At 46.0% G+C, this 23,690-nt stretch overlaps 1 long non-coding RNA gene across 1 annotated transcript; it reads left to right on the plus strand.

Annotated features, from left to right (window-relative positions):
* The first annotated feature begins 3,148 nt into the window (after positions 1-3,148).
* LOC121139879 lies at positions 3,149-10,502 on the plus strand. The gene is made up of 3 exons (XR_005876699.1): positions 3,149-3,159; positions 7,646-7,648; positions 10,373-10,502. It is a non-coding gene; the product is annotated as an uncharacterized LOC121139879 (long non-coding RNA).
* Positions 10,503-23,690: the final 13,188 nt, after the last annotated feature.

Genomic DNA, 23,690 nt, shown 5'->3' on the forward strand with positions numbered 1-23,690 from the left:
TATTGACTTGAATCAGTGACCCAGTGCCTACGATGGTGGACACCTCATAACACTATGTAGATCTAGCTGGCCTTGAACTCACATGTATCTGCTTTTCTACTTGTGAATAAAGATGTGCACTATCAGGCCAGGCCTGAAAAAAAAGTAATTTGTTTTTGTTTGTTTTGTTTTTTTGGTTTTTCGAGACAGGGTTTCTCTGTGGCTTTGGAGGCTGTCCTGGAACTAGCTCTTGTAGACCAGGCTGGCCTCGAACTCACAGAGATCCGCCTGCCTCTGCCTCCCAAGTGCTGGGATTAAAGGCGTGCGCCACCAACGCCTGGCTAGTAATTTGTTTTTTATTTTACTTTTTAAAGATTTATTTATTTGTTTGTTTATTTATTTATATACTGTTCTGCATTCATGTATGCCTACAGGCCAGAAGAGGGCACTGGAACTCATTATGGATGGTTGTGAGTCATCATGTGGGTGCTGGGAATTGAACTCAGGATCTCTAGAAGAGCAGTCAGTGCTCTTAGCCTCTGAGCCATCTCTCCAGCCCTGTTTCTTTTATTTTTGAGATTAAGTGTTCACAAAGCACCGACTTGCCTCACACATTGTATCCATCGATGACCTTGCCCTTCTGATTCTCCTTCCTCTGCTTCCCAAGGACTTCTTTTGAGACAAAGTTTCAGTTCAGGCTGATGCCCGGATTGCGGTTTTCCTGAGTCAGCCTCCCAAGTGTACCATCACACTCTGTTCCTGGAGGAGACAGGCAAGCTAGGGAATCGCCATAATAGAAGCACAAAGCCTCTTCTCAGGCTATTCTTCTGCCTATGCTTTGGCTAATGTCTGCTCTCATCTTCTTAGGAATAAGTGTAGTGCTATTTTGCTTGTAATCTAACAAATAAAGCTTGCCTGAAGATCAGAGTGCAAAGCTAATCCATGAGATAGACACACACACTCACTAAGCCACTGGTTACCCACACACAAACTAAGCCACTGGTTAGCCATAGAGGCCAGGCTGTGGTGGCCACACCTTCAATCCCATCACTTGAAAAGCAGAGGCAGACAAATATCTTTGAGTTCAAGGCCACCCTGGGCTACATGAGAGTGAATCAGTCTAAGAGAGAATCAGAGCCCACACCTTTGATCCCAGCACTTGGGATGACAGGCCTTTAATCCCAGCACTAGAGAGGAATAGAAGGCAGGAGCTCAGTGCAGTCTGAGGCAGTCTGAGGAGCAGTGCAGTCAGGAGATGCAATCAGAGGAAACAATCTGCCCCTTTGGTCTGAGCATTGGTAGAGGTGAGAACTCTAGTGGCTGGCTGCTTTGCTTCTCTGATCTTCAGCTTTAACCCCAATATCTGTCTCTGGGTTTTTATTATTTGTGCTACAACTATGTGTCACTAAATATTCTTTTCTTTCCTCTAGAATACTCACTTGGAAACTTCTCATGCATATTAAAACATGCTCAGGACTTCTTTGTACATACCCCTCATTCTCTCAATCATCCATCTTGCAGATATGACATAACTGACTTCTATGCAGTCAAACACTTTAAAAGAGTCATTCAGGAATATCATCCGATCCAGCAATGCAACTTTGGAGATTAATCCCAAAGCATTAAAACTGAGATCAGTCAGATCTCTGTGAGTTCGAGGCCAGCCTAGTCTACAGAGTGAGTTCCAAGACAGCCTCCAAAACAATACAGAGAAACTCTGTCTCGAAAAAACCAAAAAAAAAAAAAAACTGAGGTCAGATCACAGGAGCTGAGGGGATGGCTCAGTTGAAACCCTAACACCCACATTAAAAAACAAAACAAAACAGGAATGAGGACCAAGCATGGTGGTGCATACTTTTAATCCTGACAGGAACAGACATGTCTCTGTGAGATGAAGGACAAAGGGTTGCCTACATAGTGAGTTCAAGCTATCTGCTATATAGCCTTATGAACATATGAAAGACCCCGGCCCAGCACAGGCGGCTGAGGCCTATGGAAAATTCCTTTCCCCCACAGCTCAGCCGAATAGTCATTTTTTTGGTCAGAAGAGAGCTCAGCTCAAGGTCTTTACAGCTGAATAGTCACTACTATCTCTGTCCAGGCAGGACACAGGTGTCTGCTATCTGCATAGCGTCTGCATAGCCAGCCCAGCAAGATTGGGCAGGCACAGAGACCTATTGTTCCTCAGATAGGGCCAAGGCCGAGACTTGAGTTCTGAAAGAAACCTCAATAGCCCCGGCCTCATTCACATTGCCCAATCAGGGTCCTGTAACTAGGCTTCTTGCTTCTGTACTCCGCTTTTTGCTATAAAAGGACCCCTGAGTCCCCAGCTCGGGGCGCTCAGCCCCCCCAAGACTGAGACGCCCGGGTACCCGTATGTAAATAAAGCCTCTTGCTGTTGCATCCAAGCTTGTGGTCTCGTTGCTCCTTGGGTTCGGGTCTCCCTCCCGTGAAAGTCCCCCGCCTGGGGTCTTTCATTTGGTGCATTGGCCGGGAAATTGAGACCCCGCCCAGGGACCACCGACCCACTTCTGGGAGGTAAGGATTGTCCGGACTAAATTTCTGTTGTTTCTGTTGTCTGCTGTCTGTCTATGCCTGTTATTCTCTCGCGCCTGCGTTTGTAGTATACAGCTGTATACATTTGTATTTGGCGGCCACCGAGGAGGAACTGACGGGTTCGTACTCCCGACCGCAGCTCCAGGAGACGTCCTGGTAGCGTTTGGAGTACTCATTTGTTTGGGGTGGATGTCAATCTGCCCCGTTTGTATTTGGAGTACTCATTTGTTTGGGGTGGATGTCAATCTGCCCCGTTTGTATTTGAGGTTCTTAAGGAACCGTTTGTTTGGGGTAGATGCCTAGGAATCTGCCACGTCTGTTTGGGGAACCCCCGCTGACAGAGGGATTTTCCATCCTGGTAGGGGACGAGGACGGAGGGCCCCCGACCTCGAGCCCAACTGAAGTTTTGCTTTCGACTCTACGTCGAAGCCGCGCAGCGAAAATCTGTTCGTTTTTGTTTCTTGTTTGTTTGTTTGTCTTAGTCATCACTCTCGAGAAGATGGGCCAGACAGTTACCACTCCGCTCAGTTTGACCCTTTCACATTGGCCACAGGTTCAGGAGTATGCTCGTAACCGGACTGTCGATGTGCGCAAGAAGGAATGGATCACCCTTTGCTCTTCCGAGTGGCCAGCTTTAAATGTTGGCTGGCCCCGGGATGGCACCTTTAACTCTCAAATTATCTTCCAGGTGAAAGAGAAAGTGATGGATCCTGGGCCCCACGGCCGCCCGGACCAAGTGCCATACATAGTCACCTGGGAAGCGTTAGTTCATAACCCTCCTACCTGGGTGCGTCCCTTTGTGCACCCCGGAGGGTCCCCCTCTCCCTCTTCCCTAACGCCCGCCAAATCCAACCCATCCGCACCCCCTTCCGCCCCCTTTGGCCCCCTCCCCGTATCCTCAGTCCTCCCATTCTGGCCTGTACCCCACCGTAACTAAGCAGAAAGAGAAAAAAAGAGACCCCAAAGTCCTCCCTCCAGAAGACGGTCTCCTGTTGGATCTACTGACGGAGGAACCCCCACCGTACCAGGCTCCTCCAGCAGGTCAACCGGCGGCAGCTGAGGCCCAACCTTCGCCTCCCACTGACCCGGAGCCCTCACCTATGGCCTCTAGACTGCGAGGCCACATGGAGCAGCCCGCTCCGGATTCCACTGCCCTGCCCCTCCGGACGGGCCATGATGGCCAATTACAGTATTGGCCGTTTTCTGCCTCTGATCTTTATAACTGGAAAAATAATAACCCCTCCTTTTCAGCAGATCCTGTGAGACTGACTGATTTATTGGAGTCGGTACTTACTACCCACCAGCCCACCTGGGACGATTGCCAACAGCTTTTACAGGTCCTCCTCACTTCGGAGGAAAAACAACGGGTCCTTGAAGCCCGGAAGAATGTTCCTGGGGCAAATGGACAACCTACGCAGCTCCCAAATGAAATTGATGCTGCTTTTCCCCTCGACCGCCCAGACTGGGACTTCACCACTGAGGCAGGTAGGACCCATCTACATCTTTATCGCCAGTTGCTTGTAGCGGGTCTCCGAGGGGCAGGTAAACGTCCTACCAATTTGGCCCAGGTAAGACAGATTGTTCAGAAGGCAGAGGAATCCCCAGCTGCATTTTTAGAGAGGCTTAAGGAAGCTTACAGAATGTATACTCCATATGACCCTGAGGACCCCGGGCAAGCTACTAGCCTGACCATGTCCTTCATTTGGCAGTCGGCCGCTGACATCAGAAACAAATTGCAGCGGCTGGAGAATTTACAGGGTTATACACTACCAGATGTATTAAAGGAGGCGGAGCGCATCTTTAACAAGAGAGAAACACGGGAGGAAAGGGAAGAGAGATGGAGAAAAGAGGACCAAGAAAGGGCAGAACGTCAGAGGCAGGAAATGGAAGAGAAGGACAGAGAGAGGGATAAGAAGCATAATAGAGAAATGACTAAACTGTTGGCCACAGTAGTAGCAGAGCAGAGACAGGACAGGCAGAGAGAGGGACAAAGAGGGCCTCGCCTAGAAAGAGACCGATGTGCATATTGCAAGGAGAGAGGACACTGGGCTAGAGAATGCCCCAAGAACAAGAAACAGAGAAGGGCATTTCAAAGGCCCAAACCTTGTTCTCAGACCTCTGACCTGCTGAGTCTCGAAGATTAGGGAGGTCAGGGCCAGGAGCCCCCCCCTGAGCCCCGGATAACCATACCAGTAGGGGGGCACCCGGTCACCTTCCTGGTCGACACGGGGGCTCAACACTCTGTTCTAAATCGGTCACCCGGCCCTCTGAGCCGAAGAACTGCCTGGGTACAAGGAGCCACTGGCGGGAAACAATATCGATGGACCACGGACCGCCAGCTCCACCTAGCGACCGGTAAGGTGATGCACTCCTTTTTACATGTTCCTGACTGTACATACCCCCTCCTGGGTCGAGACCTCCTAACGAAGTTAAAGGCTCAAGTACATTTCGAGAAAGCCAACATAAGAGTCACGGGGCCAGAAGGGGCCCCACTCACGGTGCTGACCATAGCCTTAGAAGAGGAATATAGAATACATGAGCCCAAGGATGATTCTGTTAAGGTCGAGGACCGCTGGCTGACCGACTTTCCCCAGTCCTGGGCAGAGACCGGAGGCATGGGACTAGCCCTCCAGCAGGCTCCCATCATAGTCCATTTAAATGCATCTGCTCTCCCGGCCTCAATTAAACAATATCCCATGTCCCGGGAGGCCCGCGATGGGATCAAACCTCACATTAGGAGGCTACTGGAGCAGGGCATTCTAACCCCTGCCGGTCCCCCTGGAACACTCCCCTGTTGCCAGTCAAAAAGCCCGGAACCAATGACTATAGGCCGGTCCAGGACCTCCGGGAAGTCAATAAGCGGGTTGAGGACATACACCCCACGGTCCCCAATCCCTATAACCTCCTGAGTGGACTGCCACCTGACTATGTTTGGTACTTAGTCCTGGATTTAAAGGATGCCTTCTTCTGCCTGCGGTTACACAAAGACAGTCAGCCACTGTTTGCCTTTGAATGGCAGGATGCAGACCTGGGAATCTCGGGACAACTTACATGGACTAGGTTGCCCCAAGGGTTCAAAAATAGCCCCACCCTCTTTGATGAGGCCTTGCATCAGGATTTGGCCGGATTTAGAGTCCACAACCCTGAGGTCATCCTCTTACAATATGTGGATGACATCCTGATAGCCACCAAAACAGAGGAGGAATGCCTTAGGGGGACAGAAGCTCTCTTAAAGACTTTAGGAGACTTGGGGTACAGGGCCTCTGCCAAGAAGGCCCAAATCTGCCGGACCCAGGTCACCTACGTGGGGTACAAAATCCAGGATGGAAAACGTTGGCTAACAGAAGCCCGCAAACAGGCCATACTTGATATCCCTCCTCCCAAGACCCCCCGAAAACTGCGGGAATTCTTGGGAACAGCAGGTTTCTGTAGACTGTGGATCCCCGGGTTTGCGGAGATGGCAGCACCCCTGTACCCCCTCACCAAGACGGGGGCTGCTTTTGACTGGGGGGAGAGCCAAGAAAAAGCCTTCATGGACATCAAGAAGGCTCTGCTCTGCTCCCCAGCTCTGGGGTTACCTGATCTGACTAAACCCTTTGACTTATTCGTGGCTGAGCAAGAGGGTTATGCGAAGGGGGTCCTAACTCAAAAACTTGGGCCCTGGAGACGACCGGTTGCCTACTTATCTAAGAGATTAGACCCCGTAGCGTCAGGATGGCCCCCATGTCTCCGCATGATCGCCGCCACCACAGTTCTCATAAAGGACTCTCACAAATTGACTTTGGGGCAGCCTTTGACTATCTATGCCCCCCATGCTATGGAGGCGGTCATCAGACAGCCACCAGGCCGCTGGCTCACCAATGCCAGGATGACTCATTACCAGACTCTGTTGCTGGACAAGGACCGACCACTTCGGGGCTCCGGTGACCCTGAACCCCGCCTCGCTACTTCCCTCCCCGGGGAAGCAGAGACTCATGACTGCTTGCAGGTCCTGGCTGAGGTCCATGGGACGAGAGCTGACCTCACGGATCAACCCCTTCCCAACCCTGACCTTGTCTGGTTCACGGACGGAAGCAGCTTTGTACATCAAGGGGAGCGGAAAGTCGGTGCTGCAGTGACAACTGAGTCAGAAACAATTTGGGCCGAGGCCCTGCCGCCAGGAACATCAGCCCAACGAGCAGAACTGATTGCCTTAACACAGGCCCTGAGACTGGCAGAAGGTAAGAAACTCACTGTCTATACAGACAGCCGCTATGCTTTTGCCACCGCTCACATCCATGGTGAAATTTATAGGCGAAGGGGGCTATTGACCTCAGAGGGCAGAGACATTAAAAATAAAAAGGAAATCCTGGCCCTCTTAGAGGCTCTGCACCTGCCAACCGCCCTCAGTATCATACATTGCCCAGGGCACCAGAAAGGCGACAGCCCAGTCGCCCGGGGAAACCGGAGGGCAGACCTGGCCGCCCGGGAGGCTGCCCTGGCCATGGAAAGCAGCAGCCACCTCCTCCAGGCAGCTGTAGTCCCTGTAACTAATGAGGCTTCCGAGAAGACCTCCCCGTCATGGGACTATGAGATAAAAGACATCAAAGCCATGAAAAGACTGGGGGCGACCCGAGTACATGATGGTCTCTGGACCTATCAAGGAAAAACTGTCCTTCCCCACCTAATGACTAGATATCTGGTTAACAGCCTACACAAACTCACTCATTTGAGCTCCAGGAAAATGCGAGAACTATTAGCCCGGGAAGAAAATACTCGCCACCTGTTGGGAATAGAAGAAATAATAAAACAAGTGACTGAGCAATGTGACGCCTGCGCCCGCGTCAATATGACCAGGCTAAAGCTACCCATGGGGACTCGAGCTCGTGGGCACCGGCCTGGGGTGCATTGGGAAATAGATTTCACAGAAATTAAACCAGGAAAATATGGATCCAAGTACCTCCTGGTTTTTGTTGACACCTTCTCGGGATGGACTGAAGCCTACCCCACCAAGCACGAGACGGCAAAGGTGGTCACCAAGAAACTTCTTGAAGAAATCTTCCCCCGTTACGGAATGCCACAGGTATTGGGGACAGACAACGGGCCTGCCTTTGTTTCTCAGGTAAGTCAGTCTGTGGCCACCTTGTTGGGGATTGATTGGAAATTACATTGTGCTTATCGACCCCAAAGTTCAGGGCAGGTAGAGCGAATGAATAGAACCATTAAGGAGACTATAACTAAATTATCGCTGGCAGCTGGCACTAAAGACTGGGTCCTCTTGCTCCCCCTTGTCCTCTATCGTGCCCGGAATACACCGGGCCCCCATGGCCTCACCCCTTTTGAAATTCTGTATGGAACCACCGTTCCCTTTGTTCAGTTCTTTGACCAAGATATTTCTGACTATGCCAATTCCTCCTCTCTTCAAGCTCACCTGCAGGCACTCCAGCTGGTTCAGCAGGAAGTCTGGAAGCCTCTGGCCCAAGCCTACCGAGACCAGAGGAGACACCCTATCGTCCCTCACTCCTATCACGTGGGAGACAGCGTTTGGGTCCGGCGCCACCAGGCTAAGAACCTTGAACCCCGCTGGAAGGGACCATACACGGTCCTGTTGACCACCCCTACTGCTCTCAAGGTGGACGGGATTGCTGCTTGGATACATGCCTCGCATGTAAAAGCTGCCTCCCCTGAGGATCCGGACCCAGGATGGAAGGCTCAGCGCACTCAAAATCCTTTAAAAATAAAACTTACCCGCTCCTCTCCCTCCTGCTAATAGCCCTCCTCATAAAATCAAACACTGGTGTGGCCTCCAGTCCCCATACCGTTTATAAATTAACCTGGGAGGTTCTCTCCCAGATGGGGGAGGTCATTTATGCTGTCACGGAGCCACATGCACTTGGGACATGGTGGCCTACTCTATGGCCTGAATTTTGTGATTTAGTAGCAGGGTTGGACACTTGGGACATTTCCCATTGCCACCCAAAGGCATGCGCCAGTGGTTCCCACCTTTACAGATGTCGACGTACATTCATATTCATGGACTCTAGAGAAACCACCCCCCGGGTGTGTTAGTCGCAGAGCCAGAGAGCAGCTACATTCACAGGACTTCTATGTCTGCCCCCAAGATGGACGTACCTGGCAACAGGCCCGGAAATGTGGGGGACATGATTCCTTTTTCTGTGCAGCTTGGGGGTGCGAGACTACAGGGGATGCGTTTTGGAGGCCATCCTCATCCTGGGATAAAATACAAGTACGCAGAGGCTGGGACAAAGGACAATCTGGAATGATAGGTATGCCCCTTGCCATTTCCTTCACTGCGCAGGGAAAGCAAGCCCCGGACTGGCAGACTGGGTATACCTGGGGTTTGCGTTGGTATCTATACGGGCCAGACAGGGGAGTAATCTTTACAATCAGATGTAAGGTGGCTCCTGTCAATCCACAGGCCATAGGCCCTAACCAGGTCCTTGCTGATCAAAAGCAGCCTAGCCTATTCATGCCCAAGGCTGATACCAGGCTCCTGACCCTGCCTAAAACCACAGCCGCTCCCGCGCCTACAGAAAGCACTCCCAAACCCCCCTCCTCGGGTCCCCCCCTTGAAGGCACGGGAGATAGAATATTAGCCCTGATCAAAGGGACATATGCCACTTTGAATTTAACTCGCCCAGATAAGACTAAGGAATGCTGGCTTTGTCTGACTCCGCAACTTCCCTATTATGAAGGCTTAGCGGTTGTGGGCGAATATACAAATCAGGCCACAGCCGTGGCTCTTTGTGGAACAGCCATGCAACATAAATTGACCATCTCAGAAGTGTCTGGAAAGGGGCTATGTATAGGTAATGTCCCCGCCACGCATCAAGGACTATGCAATGCCACTGAGCCTTTGCCCCAAAGTGGCCGCTACTTGATAGCCCCCAATGGGACATATTGGGCATGCAACACTGGATTAACCCCTTGTGTCTCCACCACGGTACTAGATGCCACCGTTGACTATTGTGTTCTGATCGAATTATGGCCTAAGGTAATTTACCACCCCTCTGACTATGACTTGATAAGAACTGGCCGCAGTGAGAGGGAACCTATCTCCATCACTACTGCCATCCTACTAGGGGGATTAACCATGGGAGGCATAGCAGCAGGAATAGGAACTGGTACTGCCGCACTGCAGGAAACTAAACAGTTCCAACTCCTACAACAAGTAATGCGTGCAGATATTCGGTCTTTAGAGGAATCTGTCGCTGTCCTGGAGAAGTCTCTGTCCTCCCTGGCAGAAGTAGCCCTCCAAAACAGAAGGGGACTAGACCTCTTATTTTTACAGCAGGGGGGAATTTGTGCGGCCCTTAAAGAAGAATGCTGCTTTTACACAGACCATACCGGAGTGGTAAGAGACAACCTGGCTAAAATAAAAGAAAGACGCCAAAAGTACCACCAATTAATTGAGTCCCAACAGGGATGGTTTCAGAACTGGTATAACAGGTCCCCTTGGTATTCGACTCTCATATCCACCATTATGGGACCCCTGATCATTATATTTCTGATTCTGATGTTTGGGCCATGCATCTTAAACAGACAGATTGATCCAGTTTATAAAGAAAAGGTTATCAGTTGTACAATCACTGGTTTTGACTCAACAATACCAGCAGCTAAAGCAAAGGGATTTCGAGATGGCAGAAACCTCTGAATGAAAGATTTCATTCAGTTACAAGAGCAATGGGGGAATGAAAGACCCCGGCCCAGCACAGGCGGCTGAGGCCTATGGAAAATTCCTTTCCCCCACAGCTCAGCCGAATAGTCATTTTTTTGGTCAGAAGAGAGCTCAGCTCAAGGTCTTTACAGCTGAATAGTCACTACTATCTCTGTCCAGGCAGGACACAGGTGTCTGCTATCTGCATAGCGTCTGCATAGCCAGCCCAGCAAGATTGGGCAGGCACAGAGACCTATTGTTCCTCAGATAGGGCCAAGGCCGAGACTTGAGTTCTGAAAGAAACCTCAATAGCCCCGGCTTCATTCATATTGCCCAATCAGGGTCCTGTAACTAGGCTTCTTGCTTCTGTACTCCGCTTTTTGCTATAAAAGGACCCCTGAGTCCCCAGCTCGGGGGCGCTCAGCCCCCCCAAGACTGAGACGCCCGGGTACCCGTATGTAAATAAAGCCTCTTGCTGTTGCATCCAAGCTTGTGGTCTCGTTGCTCCTTGGGTTCGGGTCTCCCTCCCGTGAAAGTCCCCCCGCCTGGGGTCTTTCACATAGATATCAACATCATATTATAAACCCAACAAAATTATTCATGCCTGTTAGTTCTAAGGTTTGGGAAGCTAAGGCAGGCAGATTGTGAGCTGCAGGCCAGCATGAGGTGCAGTGAGAAACCTTATCTCAAATGACAAAAAGCAAAATAAAATTAAATAAAAATATATTGTGCACTTAGTATCTATTAGGAGAATAGAATCAGTGGTAAGTGCTTACCAATGTGAAAATAAAAACAAAGAAAAACCAAAGAAGAGTTGAATATATAGAGTAGGTTTATATATTGCTTATGGGATGGGAAATTAGCACAGCCATTGGGGAGTACAATTCAGTAGGACATATTAAAATGGAGAAAGTACAAGGAGGAGCAGGCATTCCCTGGGAACCTCTCAGGCCATGCTGGCCAAGAAGGCAGGTAGGCTAACTGCAGATCTTCACGTCTCTCTCAGTTCCACCAAGTCCATACTCCTAGTCTCACCCCCATCTTTATAGAAGACCATCTGCTGTGGCCTCCCTTCTTCTCTGCTCCCATCTCCAGTGGATGATGCAGATCTCCTCCAACCATCCTTGTGGTAGAATATTCTTTTAAGGTGTGTTACTTTTGTTTATGCTGTGGAACATTTGTTTAATGATGTAAAGCTGTGTGGATTTTGTTTATGCTGTATTTGTTTAACTCCATGAAGCTGTGTTACTGTGCCTGCCTAAAACACCTGATGGTCCTAATAAAGAGCTGAACAGCCAATAGCGAGGCAGGAGCAAGGACAGGCGGGGCTGGCAGGCAAAGAGGGTAAGTAGGAGGAGAAACGAGGAAAGGAGAACAAAAATAAATAATAAATAAATAAATAAATGAATGAGGAGGGTGTCAGAGGCCAGCCATCTAGCTGGCCATGGAGTAAGAAGGAAGGTAAGAATACAGAAGAGAAACGTAAAACCCCAGAGGGAAAAGGTAGACTGGATGATTTAAGTTAAGAAAAGCTTGCTAGATGCCGGGCGTTGGTGGTGCACGCCTTTAATCCCAGCACTTTGGAGGCAGAGGCAGGTGGATCTCTGTGAGTTCGAGACCAGCCTGGTCTACAAGAGCTAGTTCCAGGACAGCCTCCAAAGCCACAGAGAAACCCTGTCTCGAAAAACCAAAAGAAAAATAAAAAGAAAAAAAGAAAAGCTTGCTAGAAACAAGCCAAGCTAAGGCCGGGCATTTATAACTAATAATAAGTCTCCATGTGTGAGTTATTTGGGAGCTAGGTGGTGGGCCCTTCAAAAGAGTCAAAAAAAGAGTTAAGAGTAAAAAACAACCAGTAGCACATCCTCCCTTCTCACCCTGTTATCTGAGCCCTCAACTGCAGCAAGCATTCTCTGGGAACGCACCAGTCAAGCCTGCCAGAGAAGTAAGTAGGCCAGCTAAGGAGTAAGGGTGAGTATCAGTGAGTTTCAGAACTTCACTGTCCCTCTTCTTCTCCAAATCCATTCCCCAGTCCCATTCCTAGCTCTGTGGCACACTACCTGCTGTGGCCTTTCCTTATTCTCTATGCCCATTACCAGGGGACTAAGAAGACCCTGGTGGAACACCCTGCTTTCCTTCCTACTGTGAAAACCATCAGCTCTCCCCTCCTATCATATCCTCAATCTTTATTATTTTGGGGGTAGTTTCTAGACAGGGTTTCTCTGTGTAACAGCCCTGGCTGCACTAGGATTCTGGGAAGGAGAAACACAGGAGAGTTCGAGATGTAACGCCATGGGGTAGGAGCCCGGAACTATTCTCCGGTAAGAGACATACTTAGATTAACAATTATGGGGTAATTACTTAAGCAGAGCTAGCCAATAAGAGACAAGCAAGGCCAACAGCTTCATAATTAATATAGCCTCCTGTGTGTTTATTTGGGACTGATGCGGATCTACAACCAGGCTGGCGGGAAGGCTTCTCTCAAGGAAAAGCTTCTTTTAATACTCATGGAAATTGAACAATGCACAATTGCACCATTCCTGGGTAAAGGAAGAAATAAAGAAATTAAAGACTTCCTGGAATTCAGTGAGAATGAAGACACATCTTACCCAAACTTATGGGATACTTTGAAAGCAGTTCTATGAGGAAAGTTCATAACACTAAGTGCCCTCATGAAGAAACTGGAGAATAGTCACACTAGATAATTAACAGCACAACTGAAAGCTTTAAACCAAAAAGAAGCAAACTCACCTCAGAGGATTAGATGCCAGAAAATAATCAAACTGAGGACTGAAATCAATAAAGTCGAAACAAGGAAAAAATACAGAGTCAATGTAACAAGGAGTTGATTCTTCGAGAAAATCAACAAGATAGACAAACCCACTAAACAAAAGGCAGAGAAAACATGCAAATTAACAAAACCAGCAATGAAAAGGGGAACAACGGACACTGAGGAAATCCAGAGAATCATCAGGTCATACTTTGGAAACCTGTACTCCACAAATTTCGAAAATTCAAAGGAAATGGACAATTTTATGGATAGATATCACTTACCAAAATTAAATCAAGAGCAGATAAGCAATCTAAACAGACCGATAACCCCTAGTGAAACAGAGGCAGTCATCAAAAGTCTCCCATTCAAAAAAAGCCTAGGCCCTGATGGCTTCAGTGCAAAATTCTACCAGAAATTCAAAGAAGCAATAACACCAATACTCCTCAAAGTGTTCCACACAATAGAAGCAGAAGGTTCATTGTCAAACTCCTTTTACAAGGCTGCAATTACCTTGGTACCTAAGCCCCACAAAGACACAACTAAGAAAGAGAACTACAGACCAATATCACTCATGAACATTAATGCAAAAATATTCAATAAAATACTGGCAAATTGGGCCCAAAAACACATTAGAATAATCATCCACCATACTCAAGTAGGCTTCATCCTAGGAACGCAGGGATGGCTCAACATACGAGAATCCATCCATCAGTGTAATCGACCATATAAACAAACTGCAAAAGAAAAACCACATAATCATCTCACTAGATGATGAAAAAGCTTTTAAAAAAATCAAACACCCATTCATGATAAAGGTCCTGGAGAGATCAAGGATAACAGGAACATACCTAAACATAATAAAAGCAATATACGACAAACCAACAGCCAACATCAAACTAAATGGAGAGAAATTCAACAGGATTCTCTAAAATCAGGAACAAAGACAAGGCTGCCCACTCTCTCCATAGCTCTTCAATATTGTACTTGAAGTCCTAGCTAGAGCAATAAGACAACACAAGGAGATCAAGTGAATACAAATTGGAAAGGAAGAAGTCAAACCTTCACTATTTGCAGATGATATGATAGTTTACATAAGTGACCTGAAAAACTCTACCAAGTAACTCCTACAGCTGATAAACACCTTCAGCAAAGTGGCAGGATACAAGATTGACTGAAAAAAATCAGTAGCCCTACTATATGATAAATGGGTTGAGGAAGAAATCAGAGAAACATCATCCTTTACAATAGCCACAAACAACATAAAACATCTTGGGGTAAAAATATGTTGGGGTATCACTAACCAAACAAGTGAAAGACATGTATAGCAAGAACTTTGCGTCTTTAAAGAAAGAAATTAAAGAAGATATGAGAAAATGGAAAGATCTGCCATGCTCTTGGATAGGTAGGATCAACATAGTAAAAATGACAATCTTGCCAAAAGTAATCTACAGATTTAAGGCAATCCCCATCAAAATATGAGCACAATTCTTCACAGAGGTATAGTCCTGAAAACAGCTTGGTATTGGCACAAAAATAGACAGGTAGACCAATGGAATCGAATGAAAACCCTGATATTAACCCACACACATACAAACACCTCATATTTGACAAAGAAGCTAAAATTATACAATGAAATAAAAGCATCTTCAGTAAATGGTGCTGGCATAATTAGATGCTGGCCTGTAGAAGACTGCAGATAGATCATGTCTATCACAATGCACAAAACTTAAGTCCAAAGGGATCATGACCTCAACATAAATCCAGCCACACAGAACCTGTTAGAAGAGAAGTGGGGGGTGCCCTTGAACGAATTGGTACAGGAGACCACTTCCTGAACATAATACCAGTAGTACTGACACTGAGATCGATAATTAATAAATGGGATCTCCTAAAACTGAGAAGCTTCTGTAAGGCAAAACACATAGTCAACAAGACAAAATGGCAGCCCACAAAATGGGAAAACATATTCACTGACTCCACATCTGACAGAGGGCTGATTTCCAAAATTTACAAAGAATTCAAGAAGCAAGTCTCCAAAACACCAAAGGATCCAATAAAAAGTGGGGTACAGAACTAAATAGAGAATTTTCCATAGAGGAGTCTAAAATGGCTGACAGATACTTAAGAAAGTGCTCAACATCCTTAGCCACCAGGGAAATGCAAATCAAAACAACTTTGAGATACCATCTCACTCCTGTCAGAATGGCTAAAATAAAAAACACCAAGGGCAGTTTATGCTGGAGAGGATGTGGAGAGAGGGGAACACTCCCCCACAGCTGGTGGGAGTGCCAACTCGTACAGCCACTTTGGAAAGCACTCAGGAAAATGGGAATCAATCTACCACAAGACCCAGCAATTCCACTCTTAGGCATATACACAAAAGATGCCCATTCATACAACAAGGATGTCTGTTCCACTATGTTCATAGCAGCATTATTTATAACAGCCAGAACCTGGAAAACAAGCTAGATGCCCCTAAACTGAAGAGTGGATAGAGAAAATGTACATTTACATAATTGAGTACAAACATGGTATGTACTCACTCATATATGGATTTTAGACATGGATAAGGGGAATGCCAGCCTACAGTCCCACTGCCAGAGATTCTGGGAATCAGGGAGAACCCTAATAGAGATATGCCTGATACCCTGGAGAAGGGGAATGAGACAGGATCTCCTGAGCAGATTGTGAGCATAGGGGAGGGGAGAGGGAACTGGGAAAAAGAGAGGGGGGAGGGGATAGGAGGGCATGGGGGAGCAGGAAGGTTTAGTCAGGGGAAGAATAGAGGAGAGCAGGATAAGGGATGCCATAATAGACAGAATCATAAAGGTTTGAGGAGAGTTCTGGCACTAGTGAGATTTCCAGAGATTTACGTGGATGACACCAACCGCCAAACTAAGCAATAGTGGAGAGGCTACCTTAAACGCCTTTCCCAATAATGAGCTTGGCGACTACCTTATATGCCATTCTAGAGCCTTCATCCAGTGGCTGATGGAAGCAGAGGCAGACACCCACAGCTAACACTGAACTGAACTCCTGGAACCCAGCTGCAGAGAGGGAGGAGTCAAGACCTGGTGGGTGAAACCCACAGAGACAGCTGACCTGAACAAGGGGGAGCTCATGGACCCCAGACTGATGGCTGAGAGGCCAGCATGGGACTGATGCAGATCCCCTAAATTTGGGTGTCAGTGAGGAGACCTCGGCAGTCTATGGGGCCTCGGGTAGTAGATTAGTATTTATCCCTGTCATACAAATGGACTTTGGGAGCCCATTCCACATGGAGGGATGTTCTATCAGCCTGGACACACGGAAAGGGCCTAGGCCCTGCCCTGGATGATGTGACAGACTTTGGAGATCCCCATGGAGGGTATCACCCTCCCTGGGGAACACAGTAGGTATTGGGGGGGCTGGGGAGATTGGAGGGGTGGGGGAACAGGGGAGAGTGAGGGAGCTGGGATTGACATGTGAAGCAAACTTGTTTCTAATTAAAAAATAAATATGGGTTAATTTAAGTTGTAAGAGCTAGTTAGTAACAATCTAATCTATCAGCCAAGCATTTAAAATTAATATTAAGTCTCTTTGTGGTTATTTGGGAGCTGGTCAGCAGTTCCAATGAAAAACTCCACCTACAAGATATCCCTCAATACACAATAGAGTATTAGTTTAAAAAAATACCGAATTCATAAAAGTCACAGGTAAATTGATCGAACTAGAAAAAAATCATCTTGAGTGAGGTAACTCATGCAGAAAGAAAAACATGTTAAGTATTCCTTATATGTGAATATTAGCTAATAAATTTGATTATAACCAAGCTATAATCTTGGATGACAGAGATTATGTATAGAATAAGGTGTGTGTGTGTCTGTGTAATAGATATCATTTGGAAAGGGACATAGAATATACAGTATGGATGGATGGGGCTGACTGGAAAGAGAGGATCAAGTTGGGGGGGCAGAAAGAGGACAAAGGAGGGAATATGGGAGAGACAACTAAAATTATGAGCCATTTGAAGAATAATATGGAAATCTAATGCAATAGAAACTTCCTAAAACATATACATATATGAAGGTGATCTAAATGAAATCTCCAAATAATAGGGGAGACAGAATCCCAACTTGCCATCTTTTGTCATCAAATGGAGTTTCCAGTAGCAGGATTGGGTTCCATCTAATCCAGATGTTGGCTAACAGTGTCCCATGGGAACACCTAAACAGCCCAGGCTGTTGCCAAGACTATAGGTTTCTCTCCACAAACTGACAGAAAGATCTCATTGCTAAAGACAGAAGCTACACAATTCAGTGAACATGGAGGAGTTGAGTTGGTGCCTATGATGACACTTCACCACAATGTTCTAGCTTCTTTGGTACATAAAGGTACTTTGCATGCTGTCTAAAAAGGAACATCAATGCAAATGCAGCCACAATCCCCTTGATCTACAATGTCTGCAAGGTATGCTAGTGAAATGGTGGCACAAAGCTTGTGGGAGTGACCAACCCATATGTAATCTGACTTAAGGCCCACTCCCTCCACAGGACAAAACCCATACATCACACCACTTGGATGACCACGAATTTGAGACTAGACAGATCAGAGACCTAGTGTAAAGCCAAATACTACTGTTCTAAAAACAAAAAATTACTCCTAACGATGCTCTCCCATACTCATAGATCAGTGCCTTGCACAGCTATCATCAGAGAAGCTCCCCTCTGCAATAGATGGGAATACAGAGCCCCACAGTCAGACATTATCCAGAAAGTAAGAGACCTTGAAACCATCTTCCCTAAACAGGGTGTCTCCAGCAAATCCTTTCTTTCAGGGCTCAGATGAGGAGGCTGAAAGAATATAAGAGCCAGAGGGAATGAAGGACTGTTAACTTTCACCAACCTATGCAGATCTTGTCTGCTGGACCTGGGGTCTTCGGACCTGACAGAACGGGCATACTACAATCTAATGCTGTGACAACCTTACTTCAGTTTCAGTGTACTTTTATGCATGGATGAAACAAAGAAAGCAAAGATCTAAGGAAGGTTGTTTTAGTTCAGAAAAACATGATCAGATAAACATGTAAATAAACATCAGCAAGCACATGCTATTATTATTATTATTATTATTAACAGAGCAGCCCCTTCCCAGAACTTTCTCAGGACAGACAAATCTAAACACAATTGCTTGGCAAATGCTACAGATTCTATCTGGGAAAGTATGAAGGCAAGGCAGAAGGCAATGTCCAGATTCAGGATATACTGACCAGATAGGGTTCCAACAAGAATAAACGTGTCTCATAAATTGAATGTAAATGTTTGTCAGAAGCGTCACGAAATCACATCCAAGAACAATTCAGGGAACAAAATGCACCTGAGGTAAAGCCCCCCCTGCCTTTTTGCCTAGAGCCTCTCTCATACTTCCCCAAGGCATTGTTCATCATGCATCATTCTTTTGACCATGTTCTGATAGAGGACTGTAGCCTCTGGTTCGGTTACAACACTTCTCAAATCCAGGCAAAGGGCTAAGGATGTAAATGAAGACAAAGACAGTGGCTCATTCTTACAAGGAGAATGACATTTATTTTAACAAGAGAGGAGCATTATATACCGATAGCAGGCATGGTGGAAAACCACCAAGGTCAGAAGCCTACATTCCCGGGGCCCTCCGGCAAAGGGTGGGCCAAAAAGATGAATTCCCATTTAGACAATAAGGATGGACAGAAAACAGGAACTTGCATACAGGCTTTACTGGGAGGTGGGGATAAGAAGTGTTTTGCTAGAAGCTCCTAGTCACAAGCTGGTCAGCAGACCCCCATGAGGGAAGGGTGCAACAGAGGATAGCAAAAAACAAAACAAAACAAAACCAAAACACCAAGTTTCTCTAAATCAACAAGATCTATGAACGTATGAAGTCACAGAGACTGGGGGGCCTTCATAGGGCCTTGCACAGGTAGGTGTGTGCCAAATAGGTTCCTAGTGCTGAAAGGAGCCTGGAGATAGGCTCCCATCCCAAACCTCTCTAGATGATAATCACTTGCAAATGCAAATTTACTTTTCTCCAAGGGAGCCTCACTGGAGAAACAAACTACTCTTTTTTGTTTATTTGTTTGTTTGTTTGTTTTTTTGAGACAGGGTTTCTCTGTGGTTTTGGAGGCCAGCCTGACCTCTTTGAGTGCTGGGATTAAAGGTGTGTGCCACCACTGCCCAGTAACAAACTGCTCTAAAGTGTAGGCTGCATGCCCAGAACCCAACAATATCTTTGGAGGTTCCTTGTCTCATAATGCTGTGTTAGGGCTTCTCTCTCTCTCTCTCTCTCTCTCTCTCTCTCTCTCTCTCTCTCTCTCTCTCTCTCTCTCTCTCTCTCTCTCTCTCTCTCTCTCTCTTTCTTTCTTTCTTTCTTTCTTTCTTCCTTCCTTCCTTTTTTTTTTTTTTGGTTTTTTGAGACAGGGTTTCTCTGTGGCTTTGGAGGCTGTCCTGGAACTAGCTCTTGTAGACCAGGCTGGTCTCAAACTCACAGAGATCCACTTGCCTCTGTCTCTGGAGTGCTGGGATTCAAGGCGTGTGCCACCAATTCATGGCTTCATTTTTTATAATTAAAAAATGTACACTATAATTTTGTCTTTATTTTTATCTTATTATATTCATATTTTTCTTTCTTTTTATCCTACAGATTCTTTTATTCTACAGATTCTTTGCATATATATATATACATATATATATGCTTCTGATACAGTGTTTTTATGAGATTCCTCAGTGTGTGAACCAGTGGGTCTGTTTCTTGTGCCTTCTTTTTGGCAACTTCCCTTCTGTTTGTTTCGATCTATCTTGATGTGATGCTTTTTGTTTTATATTATTATATTATATTATTATCCATTAGAATCATGTTCTTTTTTAATGAGAGACAGAATAGGGTGGATCCAGATGGGAGGGAGGTGGGGAGGAACTGGGCGGAGCAGAGGGAGGGGAAACCATAATCAGGATATATTATATGTTAAAAAACCATTTTCAGGCTGGGTGGTGGTGGCGCACGCCTTTAATCCCAGCACTCGGGAGGCAGAGGCAGGCGGATCTCTGTGAGTTCGAGACCAGCCTGGTCTACAGAGCGAGTCCCAGGACAGCCTCCAAAGCCACAGAGAAACCCTGTCTCGAAAAAACCAAAAAAAAAAAAAACTAGTTCCAGGACAGCCCCCAAAGCCACAGAGAAATCCTGTCTTGAGACCCCCCAAAAAAACATTTTCAATGAAATGAGAAAATACATTTAAAAAGTACAGGTGATATTCATTAGTTCTTTCTTTTCTTTTTCTCTTAATGTCTCTCTCTTTCCCTTCCTTCCTTCATTCCTTCCTTCCTTCCTCCCTCCCTCCCTCAGTCCCTTCCTTCTTTCCTTCCTTCCTTCCCTTCTTTTCTTTCTTTTTCTTGAGACAGGGTCTGACAGACCAGGCTGGCCTGGAAATCACAGAGATCCCCTGCCTCTGTTTCTAGAGTTCTGGGATTAAAGGCACACATCCCCATACCTGGCTCTACTAAATTTCTTGTTCGCTCTGGAAAGGTATCAAACGGGTCAAGGGTATAGAGCACATAAGATAATTTTTTACAGAACTGTTAGTGATCATAGAAAAAAATATTACAACTTAAATTACCACAAATATAGCTGTGTATTGTGACTCACAACTATAATCCCAGAACTTGGGAGGTAGAGGCAGGTGGATCTCTGTGAGTCTGAGGCCAGTCTGATCTACAGAGTGAGTTCCTGGACAGCCAGGGCTGTGACACAGAGAAAAACCCTGTCTCAAAGAAAAACAAAAACCCACAAATATGTATTTATTGACAATGTGCCTCCATTGGTTTATGCATACCGTGTGCATTCAAGTGCCTGCTGAGCTCAAATGGAGACAGACATCCTGGAACTGAAGCACAGGCAGTAAGTAAGGTACGTGATGTGCTTGCTGGGACTGAACTGGAGTCCTCTCCAAGAGGAACAAGTGCTCTTAACCAGTGAGCCATCCCTCCAGACCATGGTACGCTGATTTAATACCATATCTTAAAATAATTAACTAGTCCATTTTATGTCATGCTATACCAAAACTAACTTAATTAAGTATATGCACCATTGCATATGTATGTGTGTATATAAATCAAAAGTCAGGAAGGACACACAGCAATGATGAAACAAAGCTTTTTTATGGAAGATGGGAGCGAAGTTCAGGTTAATGGTAGTTAGCAAAGGAATGCTTTGTCTTCCCAATAATCTTTCTTTCTTTCTTTTTTTGAGACAGGGTTCCTTTATGTAGCCCTGGCTGTTCTGAAACTGAGGCAATGTAGACCAGGGATTAAGGTGTATGTATATCACAATACATGGCTGTTTTGATTTTTTAAAGGAGGTTACATAGTTTTCTTGTACTTATGTAATTTAAAAAATAGCTAATAAAATGAGCCATCTATATTAAGCACTTCCATTTCATCACCTCTCACTCAATTCTCAACCCACTCCTGTCTTTTTTTTTCAAGACAAGATTTTTCTGTGTAACAAACAGCCTTGGCTCTCCTTGTACTTGCTCTGTAGACCAGGCTGACCTTGAACTCACAGACATACACCTGCTTCTGCCTTGCAGGTGGGATTAAAGTTACTCCCTTCTTTTATCTTGATCATTTCCCCCAAATAGATAATCTGCGCTCCTTCCCTCCCTCCCTCCCTCCTTCCCTCTCTCCATGTCTCTTTCCCTTCTTTCCATCTGACAGGGTCTCATGTAACCCAATCTGGCCTTGAACTCCCTATGTAGCCAAAGACAAGTTCACACTTCCATTCTCCCTTGCTCTTCCTTCCCCCACTTGTGCTGGAATTACTTTTGGGCTTCAGCACACCCAGCACCAAGAGCTTGCTTTCCATATCTGTTACAAAGCCAAAAAGAAAAATTCTACTATTTAATTTGGCCTTTGATTCTCTGGCCCATTTCCTCTGTGAAACTGTCTCTCCCCCTGGCAACCGAATTCCGCATTTCTATATTACATCATGTTCTTCAGGTTTTTACTGGATCCATTTCTGCTGCTTCACCAAATCTGCAGTGCATCCTCTGTCAGACCACAAGTCACCGAATTTTCCAAAGTTTGCTCTTACACCGTCTTCTTTTCCTGTACTCTCTCTTCTGTTATTCATAAGCCATCACCTCCCAAGACTTATGAACATTCCAGAGCAAAACATTCGTCTTTAACTTTACTTGCTTATCAGAGTATTCTGTGTTTGAATACGAGGTCTTGACCTGAAACCAGTGAGTCATCTGTGGCACAGGTTTCCCTTTCTGTACTACTTACCATCAAATACCAAAACTACTGAAAACTCTGCTTGCCCGGCCTGGAGCTTGCTAGCCTTGTGCTACTCTTGTCTCCTACTCCTACGTGCTGGGATTGCGAACATGCTCCAACTATACCTGGCTGAAATTCTCTCTTATATTTTCTGTGTATCTAATTACATCTACAGTTCTTCATACATCACATTTATTTACTTTTGGGTATGTATGTGGGTGCACATGTGGCATGTGTAGCAGGCATAAAACAAGTTAAGGAGTTAGTTTTTCTCTTTCTTCCATGCGGGGCCTGGAGATCAAACTCAAGTCATCAGGGTTAGAAGCAAGGCCCATTACCTACTGCGCCATCATGCCAGCTCTATTTATATATTTGTTTATTTATTTATTTATTTGAGAGAGGTTTCTTGTTTGTGTGTTTTTGTTTTTGAGTTTTGGTTTTTTTCAAGACAGGGTTTCACTGTGTAGCCCTGGCTGTTCTGGAACTTGCTCTGTAGACCAGTTTGACCTCGAACTCACAGAGATCTGCCTGTCTCTGCAGTGTTAGGATTAAAGGGATGTGCTGCCACCACTCGTCTATGGAGAGAGAGGGTCTCCTTAGCTGAGGCTATCTGTAAACTCCTGGTCCCCTGCCTCCCAAGATCTAGGATTAAAGGTGTGTGCCACTATGCCTGGCTTACCTTTTCTTCAATTTTGAGTTTTCAGGGTCTTATCATGTTACCAAGGCAAGCAGTCATCATTCTTTTCTTTACCGTCAGTCTCCAAGTAGCTGCTCAACACACCTGGAGCCCTTCTACTCATTCCTTCTTTCTTCTTTCCCCTTTCCTCTCTTTAATGTTTTGCTTGAGACAATGTCTCATGAAGCCTAGCCTGGCCTCAGGCTTTATAGATAGCTGAGGATTGTTGTGCTCACTTGACACAAACTAGAGAGTCACCTGAGAGGAGGGAACCCCATTTGAGAAAATGCCTCTACAAGATTGGCCTGCAGGCAAGCTTATAGAACATTTTCTTAATTAGTGATTGATGGGGGAAGACACAGCCCATGGTGGGTGGTGCCATCCCTGGGTTTGTGGTTCTGGGTTCTACAAAAAAGAAGGTTGTAGACACAGAGAAACCTGTCTCAAAAAACAAAAACAAAAACAAGAAGAAGAAGAAGAAGAAGAAGAAGAAGAAGAAGAAGAAGAAGAAGAAGAAGAAGAAGAAGAAGAAGAAGAAGAAGAAGTAGGTTGAGCAAGCCTTGGGAAGCAAGTCAGTAAGCAGTACCCTCCATGGCCTCTGCATCAGCTCCTGCATCCAGGTTCCTGCCTTGTTTGAGTTCCTGTCCTGACTCCTTCTGATGATGAACAGTGATACAGAACTTGCTTTTTGGTCATAGTGTCTCATCACAGCAACAGTAACCCTAACTAAGATGCTGAGCTTGAACCTTGGATCCTCCTGCGTCTGTC

This window comes from Mesocricetus auratus, unplaced genomic scaffold, assembly GCF_017639785.1.
Source record: "Mesocricetus auratus isolate SY011 unplaced genomic scaffold, BCM_Maur_2.0 Super-Scaffold_100003, whole genome shotgun sequence".
In the NCBI taxonomy this organism is placed as follows: Eukaryota; Metazoa; Chordata; class Mammalia; order Rodentia; family Cricetidae; genus Mesocricetus; species Mesocricetus auratus.